Genomic DNA, 8,644 nt, shown 5'->3' with positions numbered 1-8,644 from the left:
AATCCTTTGAAAGTGGCAGCAGCATTAGAGAACGAAATAGGTAAAGGATTCCAGGCCAAGAGTTTGTCTAATGGATTGCTGAAAATTTGTTGCAAGGATATTGACCAATATAACAGTGCTAAAATGGTGGGAAAATTGGTTGTGAAAGTGGAGTGTATTACTCTGAAAGAAAGGAAGGGAGTTTAGGGGGTAGTGTATGGTATTTGGTCTGGCATGACTGAAAAGGAAATTTTGGACAATATTAAAGGTGGTCGAGTGATTGAAGCCAAATGATTAAAATCGAGAGAAGGTGGTAATTGAGATTCCCCTGTTCTTCTGGTTTTTGCAGGTGATGTTCTTCCGACTAGAGTCTATCTTGGGTGCGTGTCTTATCAAGTTAGAGAATACATTTGGCCTCCCTTATGCTGTTATAATTGCCAGAGAGTTGGATACGTTGCTGGTTCATGTCGAGGTAAAAGAAGATGTATGAAATGTGGAGAGGATCATGATATTAAAGCATGTAAGGCAGCGGTGCCTAAATGCAGTAACTGTGGAGGGGACCATGTAGTGGCGTTCAGAGGATGTGAGTATTTTAGTAAGGCAAAGCAGATTCAGGATGTTAGTATCCAACAGAAAATATCATATGCTGAAGCAGTAAAGAAAGTTGAGAGAGAGCAAAGGATAAGTAAAGAAAAGATTGGAATGATGGGGAGTCAGTTCATTCCGAGTTCTCCAACTATGGTTCCTTCAGGCATGTTGTTGATGACTAAAGAGTCTTTTTTTGGCGTTTGTTGTTGATGTACTGGTCGGGGCTAAAACTACAGACAAGAGATCGGATATGATAAAAGTAGTTGTTCGAGCTGCAGAGAGATTCCTTAATATAAAACAAATTTCGCCAGAAAAATTACATGAGTATATGACAGACAAACACAGACATCCCACCCTGCAAAAACTCATTTCAGGGAGGTAGCACCATCAATTTGCGGGAGACTCCTGGAACTTCCGGGAGAGGTGGGATGTCTGCAATAGAGTAGCTCCTTAGCAGATAGCCAGCTAGTTTAAATAATGTTAGCTATGCTAATGAATGAATGACACCTGTTAAACTCACCTCAACATGTCTTTTACAGTCTTAACCCACCATGGGCAACAGAAAAGTCATTGTTGCAAACAGTGCAGCGAGCAACACTGTCATTATTTTTGACCCCTATCAGGCAGGGGTACACTTTAGTGTAGTCTGGGGTGATGTACATTTTATATTTTCTTTTTCTGGAACACTCTGCCACTCTGACTTTTTTTGGAACTCTCTCACTCGTGGTCTTGCTCTCGCTCGCTCTCTCTCGCACGTGCGTGCTCTCTCACTCATGCTTGCTCTCTTGCGCTCTCTCTCGTGCTTGCTTTCTTGCTCTTGTGCTCGCTCTCGTGCTCTCTCTCAAAACAAAAATTGATTTCCGTGATATTGTATATAATTTGCGGGCATCAGGGAGCCATTATTAATATGCGGGAGACTCCCGGAACTTCCGGGAGAGGTGGGATGTCTGCAAACAATCACTAAATACTTCCCAGTTTTCAGGACCAGAGAGAACAGAGGAGCTTTATGTGGATGAAGAGGCCAATAATTAGTATTTGGATGTTTTTAATATTACAGTGGAATGCAAGAAGTTTATCTGCAAATGGTCAAGAATTAAAAAGATTTGTTGGAACTTTTAAAGACAAGCCTGATTTGATCTGTATACAGGAGACATGGTTAAAGCCTCATTTAGATTTTGTGATCCCTGGATATGATAGTTTGAGAGCTGACAGAACAGGCAAATCTGGTGGAGGGTGTGCAACTTTCATAAAAACAGGACTCCAATTTAGAAGACTTGATTTTAAATCTAACCTTGAAATTGTGGCTGTGGAGGTTTGGCGCTCTCGTGGTCAAATAACTTTGATTAACTTTTATAATCCAGGTAATATGATGTTATCAGATTTGGATGAAATTATGAATAAGGTAAGATCCCCAGTAATCTGGGTTGGAGATTTCAATGCCCATAATCCTATATGGGGTAGTGAAAGTAAAGATAGTAATGGAGCGGTAATAGAGGAGTTTCTAGATAAATACAACATGGTACTGCTAAATGATGGAAGGCCTACAAGATTTAATATTGTAAAGAATACTTGTAGTCACTTAGACTTATCTATCACTTCCTCAAACTTAGCTAGAGTTGGGGAACGGGATGTTATGGACAGATACACACTAGGAAGTGATCACTATCCTAGATTTGGTAGAAATTTGATAGTAGAAGTTGAGGGGAGGTCTGCTAGGTATAATTTTTCTTTGGCCCATTGGGATGAGTACCAGGAGAAAACTGTGGATATAATGGAAGAGATTAATAGCGAGGGCTCCATAGATGATTGGAATGAATCCCTCTGTTCTATAATTCATAAAGTTGCTCAGTTGACTATTCCACTATGGAATGTACTTCAGGCTCGAGCATTAGTTCCGTGGTGAAATAAAAATTGTGATATAGCAGTAAGAAACAGAAATAGAGCTTACAGGAAATTAAAAAAGTACCCAGTGTTAGATAATGTTATGGAGTATAAAAAGGAAAGAGCAGTAGCAAGGAGAGTAATTAAAAATGCCAAGAGGGATAGTTGGACAAGATTTTGTGGAACCCTGGGCCCTGAGACACCTATAAAGCAGCTATGGACAATCATTCACAGAATGTCAGGGATATATAGCAAACCATCTATCCCAGCTTCGCTGGAAGGAGATAGTCATAGTCATACTTTATTGATCCCGGGGGAAATTGGTTTTCGTTACAGTTGCACCATAAATAATAAATAGTAATAGAACCATAAATAGTTAAATAGTAATATGTAAATTATGCCAGTAAATTATCAAATAAGTCCAGGACCAGCCTATTGGCTCAGGATGTCTCACACTCCAAGGGAGGAGTTGTAAAGTTTGATGGCCACAGGCAGGAATGACTTCCTATGACGCTCTGTGCTGCATCTCAGTGGAATGAGTCTCTGGCTGAATGTACTCCTGTGCCCAACCAGTACATTATATAGTGGATGGGAGACATTGACCAAGATGGCATGCAACTTGGACAGCATCCTCTTTTCAGACACCACCGTCAGAGAGTCCAGTTCCATCCCCACAACATCACTGGCCTTACGAATGAGTTTGTTGATTCTGTTGGTGTCTGCTACCCTCAGCCTGCTGCCCCAGCACACAACAGCAAACATGATAGCACTGGCCACCACAGACTCGTAGAACATCCTCAGCATCGTCCGGCAGATGTTAAAGGACCTCAGTCTCCTCAGGAAATAGAGACGGCTCTGACCCTTCTTGTAGACAGCCTCAGTGTTCTTTGACCAGTCCAGTTTATTGTCAATTCGTATCCCCAGGTATTTGTAATCCTCCACCATGTCCACACTGACCCCCTGGATGGAAACAGGGGTCACCGGTACCTTAGCCCTCCTCAGATCTACCACCAGCTCCTTAGTCTTTTTCACATTAAGCTGCAGATAATTCTGCTCACACCATGTGACAAAGTTTCCTACAGTAGCCCTGTACTCAACCTCATCTCCCTTGCTGATGCATCCAACTATGGCAGAGTCATCCGAAAACTTCTGAAGGTGACAAGACTCTGTGCAGTAGTTGAAGTCCGAGGTATAAATGGTGAAGAGAAAGGGAGACAAGACAGTCCCCTGTGGAGCCCCAGTGCTGCTGATCACTCTGTCGGACACACAGTGTTGCAAGCACACGTACTGTGGTCTGCCAGTCAGGTAATCAAGAATCCATGACACCAGGAAAGCATCCACCTGCATCGCTGTCAGCTTCTCCCCCAGCAGAGCAGGGCGGATGGTGTTGAACGCACTGGAGAAGTCAAAAAACATGACCCTCACAGTGCTCACTGGTTTGTCCAGGTAGGCATAGACATGGTTCAGCAGGTAGACGATGGCATCCTCAACTCCTAGTCGGGGCTGGTAGGCGAACTGGAGGGGATCCAAGTGTGGCCTGACCATAGGCCGGATCGGCTATGGTATTGAAGCTGTACCCAATAAGGAAATGGCTGATATGTTTGTAGAGGTGTTCCAAGCGTTACACAGTTCTGGAGAGTTAGGTGATTTGAGAAAGAAAATTATGTTAAAGGAAAGTTGGAAATTGGACGGGACTTTGGATGATAATAGCTCCATAAATTTGTTTTTGTCCCTTCAGGAATTGCAGAAAGCTGTCCAATCAGGTTCAAACGCTTCTCCTGGTAGGGATAGACTGTGTTACGAATTGCTTAAGCATTTAGATGACACTGTATTAATAGAAATTCTAGCATTGTTTAATTCAGTGTGGAAAGAAGGAAAATTACCAGTAGAATGGAAGCATGTGATGGTAGTTCCAGTTTTAAAGCCAAGTAAGGACACGTCTAGTCCTAGTTCGTATCGACCTATAGCTTTAACGTCAGTGCTTTGTAAAACTCTGGAATGAATGGTCACCAACAGACTTTATTTTTTGGAAAGTAAGGGACATTTTGCTGCCTATCAAAATGGTTTTAGAACTGGAAGATCAACAATGGAATCTGTTGCCCTTTTAGATCATGATATTAAAAAAGCATTTCAAAATAGAGAAGTAATGGTAAGTGTATTTCTAGATATTGAAAGAGCATATAACTCACTATGGAAGGATGACCTATTAATTAAACTCTATGATGCGGGAATTAGAGGTAGAATGTTTAATTGGATCAAAGATTTCCTTAAGGAAAGGACAATTCAAGTAAGAATAGGCGGAACAAGCTCCAAGTCGGTTAAAATAGGTAACGGTGCCCCTCAAGAAAGTGTCATTAGTCCAATTCTTTTCAATGTCATGATAAATGATATCTTTGATCAGGTAGGGACAGGATTTGGCAAATCATTGTTTGTAGATGATGGTGCAATCTGGAAAAGAGGAAGAAACAACAAGTATATATTAAGGCAGGTACAAAAGGCTTTAAGATCAGTTGAAAACTGGGCTAATAAATGGGGTTTCAGGATTTCTGCTTCTAAGTCCAAATACATGATTTTTGGCTTTAGAAGAAAGATTCCTGATTGTGAATTGTGTCTATATGATTCTCCACTAGAAAGAGTCAAGGTATTCAAGTTTTTAGGTGTCTGGTTTGATGAAAGACTTACTTGGAGGGTTCATATAGATAAAACAATTAGAAAGTGTGAGAAAGTTTTAAACGTTATGAGAAGTATTGCCAGATGCGATTGGGGAGCAGGGCAGGAAACTATGTACTTAATATATCTAGCTATGATTAGATCAGTTATAGATTATGGTTGTATTGCTTATGGTTCCGCTGCTACGGCGGTGCTTGGGAAACTAGACACTGTGCAGTCCAAAGCACTTAGACTCTGTTGTGGAGCTTTTAGAACAACATCAGTCCCGGCATTATGTGTGGGGATGGGAGGAATACCTCTGCATTTAAGATGAATTCAGTTGGGCCTGCAGTAAGACCATAAGACTAAGGAGCAGAAGTCGGCCATTCGGCCCATCAAGTCTGCTCCGCCATTTTATCATGAGCTGATTCATTCTCCCATTTAGTCCCACTCCCCCACCTTCTCACCATAACCTTTGATGCCCTGGCTACTCAGACACCTATCAATCTCTGCCTTAAATACACCCAATGACTTGGCCTCCACTGCTGCCCGTGGCAACAAATTCCATAGATTCACCACCCTCTGGCTAAAAAAATTTCTTCGCATTTCTGTTCTGAATGGGCGCCCTTCAATCCTTAAGTCATGCCCTCTTGTACTAAACTCCCCCATCATGGGAAACAACTTTGCCACATCCACTCTGTCCATGCCTTTCAGCATTCAAAATGTTTCCATGAGGTTTCCCTCATTCTTCTAAACTCCAAGGAATACAGTCCAAGAGCGGACAAACGTTCCTCATATATTAACCCTCTCATTCCCAGTATTGGGTAAAACTAAATGGATTCAATCACAGCTGTCCATCAAAGTGTCTTTTGCAGGGGAAGTCGGAGTGCCGAAGTAAAATTAAAAGATACCCATTTTTACATTTGGTTAATAACTGGGCTGTGAAATTGAAACTGACGGAGAAAGACATAGCTGACCAAATCTGCTTGCCACCCATCCCTTTTTGGCTCTTTCCAGAACCAGAAGTAGACCTATACCTCCTTTTTCAGCTTCAAGGAAGCAGTGCAATTTCATCAGCGTTGATCACAAATGAATATTTAAATAATAAATGGGGATCTTATCTGAAAATTTTTACTGATGGCTCAGTGGACCCAGAGAGCAGTAGGGCAGGATTTGGGATGTATGTGTCTCAACTTGGAGTTAAGATTGGTCACCGGGTTTCAGATGGTGTTTCTGTCTTTGCAACAGAATTATTAGCAATCCTCTGGGCCTTATGGTGGATAGAAGACTCTTGACCACGTAGGGTTATCATCTGTTCGGATTCTGCTGCTGCCTTAGAGTCTATAAAAGGGAGTAAATCAAAAGCTCATCCTGACATAGTTATTGAGATTCTCTTGGTGTTGTTTAGAGTAGGGAAGACGGGTTGTGCAGTTAGATTTTCATGGATACCTGGGCATGCTGGGGTGGAGGGAAATGAAATTGTGGATGGCATTGCAAAGTCTTCCTTACAGAGCGGGCAAGTAGAAATCAGAGTTCCCCTAGGCAGAGCAGAATTGAGAAGTAGGATTAAAAAAAGGTATGGAGAAGAAGTGGCAGGAGGATTGGAAAAATGAATTAAGGGGCAGGCATTATTTTTCTAGTCACCCACTAGTTAAAAAAGTCTCAGACTGTTACCTTTTAAGTTGTAGAGATATGGTGAAATTTACAAGACTTAGGTTGTGGCATTGTGGGCTAAACTATTATTTAAAGGCAATAGGAAAACATCCTACTGGATTATGTGACTGTGGTTGTCCAGAGACAGTCCAGCATGTTTTGCTGAGCTGTAATCGATACAAAATTGAAAGAAGCATGCTGTTCAAGAGGCTGTCTGGCTTAAGTTTATTTTGATTTTCTATTAAATCTTTGTTTGGCCATCAAGAGAATCAACATTTGATTGAAGACTATTATTCAGTTTATACGTGAGACTAGGTTGTATTCGAGGATTTGAGTTCCTTGAAGTTCTATAATTAATTATACATCCTGCGGAGGGCTACAATATGCCTAGATGCGTCTAAACAGCCGGAAATAGAAGAAGAAGATCCAGAGCAAAATGTCTAAGGAAATCAGCGGACAGGGCAGAATCTATGGAGAGGAATAAACAGTTGACGTTCCAGGGCGAGACCGTTCATCAGGACCTCCTCCTGGAAGGTCAGTTGTTTATTACTCTCCATAGATGCTGCCTGACTTGCGATGTCCTCAATTCTCGGTGGAGCCATTCAGGGAGTGAGGCACTCTTAGGTAAGAGATGGTGCAAATTTAGGTTTACAACTGTAGAACTGGTGATGTTGTGACGTTTGGCGCGTCCCTGTTGTACGGAGAGTATTGACTTGCTTTGTCAAACGTAAACTGAGTATGGAGACGGGAGTCCTGGGCAGGCTGCTGCCGAGCCACTCAATTTCCCAACATTCAATGGATTCTGGGAATTTTACTGCAATTACGGACCAGTCAGTTTTATGTTCAGTAATGGGGCAAGATTTCAAAATAATTTGGGATAGAACTAGCATTCACATAGATTGATTTCAGAAATTCAAGTATGAGTTTATTGGAGGCATGTTACAGAACAGTCACAAAAGATTCTGCAGATGTTGGAAATCTAAAGCAACACACAAAATGCTGGAGGAACTGAACAAGTCAGGCAGAATCTATGGAGAGGAATAAACAGTCAATGTTTCAGGCTGACACCCTTCATCAGATCTGGAAGGGGAGTAGAAGGTGGGGGAAGGGGAAAGAGTAGAAGCTAGCAGGTGGTAGGTGAAATCAGGTCAAGGGGATTAGGTGAGAACCTGGTCATTTATCTTCCCTTTTACTCCTCTCTTTCTCCATTCCCCATTCTGGTTACCCTTTCATCTCTTCTCCTCACCAGCCCATCTCCTCCAAGTAGTTAAAATAAATGACAAATAACAATGGGCTAAACACCAATCACTAGCGGCTCCAGTCCAAGAAATAACCTTCCACCACCACCACCCCCTACTTCCTAATATTAAGCCAAAGATGTATCCAATTAACTGCAGTCCATGCATCCTAACTTTACATTGCAGGAACTTCAAAGGCCTGACTGAAGTCCATATACACCATGTCTACCACCATGCTGTCATCAACCTCGGTTACTTCTTCAAAACACTCAGTCAAATTTGCAAGACCTGATCGTCCATGCACAAAACTGTGCTATTACTAATCAACCCATCATTTCAGGTGCACATACATCTTATTCCTCAGAATCCCCTGCAGTAACTTACCGACCATGGATGGTAGGTTCACTGGTCTTTAGTTCCAGCGGGATCCTGCCACCAAGGACATCTTTCTGTTCAACACCCCACCACTTTCTGCTTTCTGCGGGGGTTGCTCCCTACGTGACTCCCTTGTCCATTTGTTCCCATCCCCTCCCCCACCAACTGATCTCCCTCCTGGCACTTATCCTTGCAAGCGGAACAAGTGCTACACGTGCCCCTAGATCTCCTCCTTCACTACCATTCAGAATCAGGTTTATTATCCGGCATGTGATGTGAAA

The sequence above is a fragment of the Mobula birostris genome, chromosome 20 (assembly GCF_030028105.1).
Source record: "Mobula birostris isolate sMobBir1 chromosome 20, sMobBir1.hap1, whole genome shotgun sequence".
NCBI lineage: Eukaryota > Metazoa > Chordata > Chondrichthyes > Myliobatiformes > Myliobatidae > Mobula > Mobula birostris.
This window is presented reverse-complemented; position numbering follows the sequence as displayed.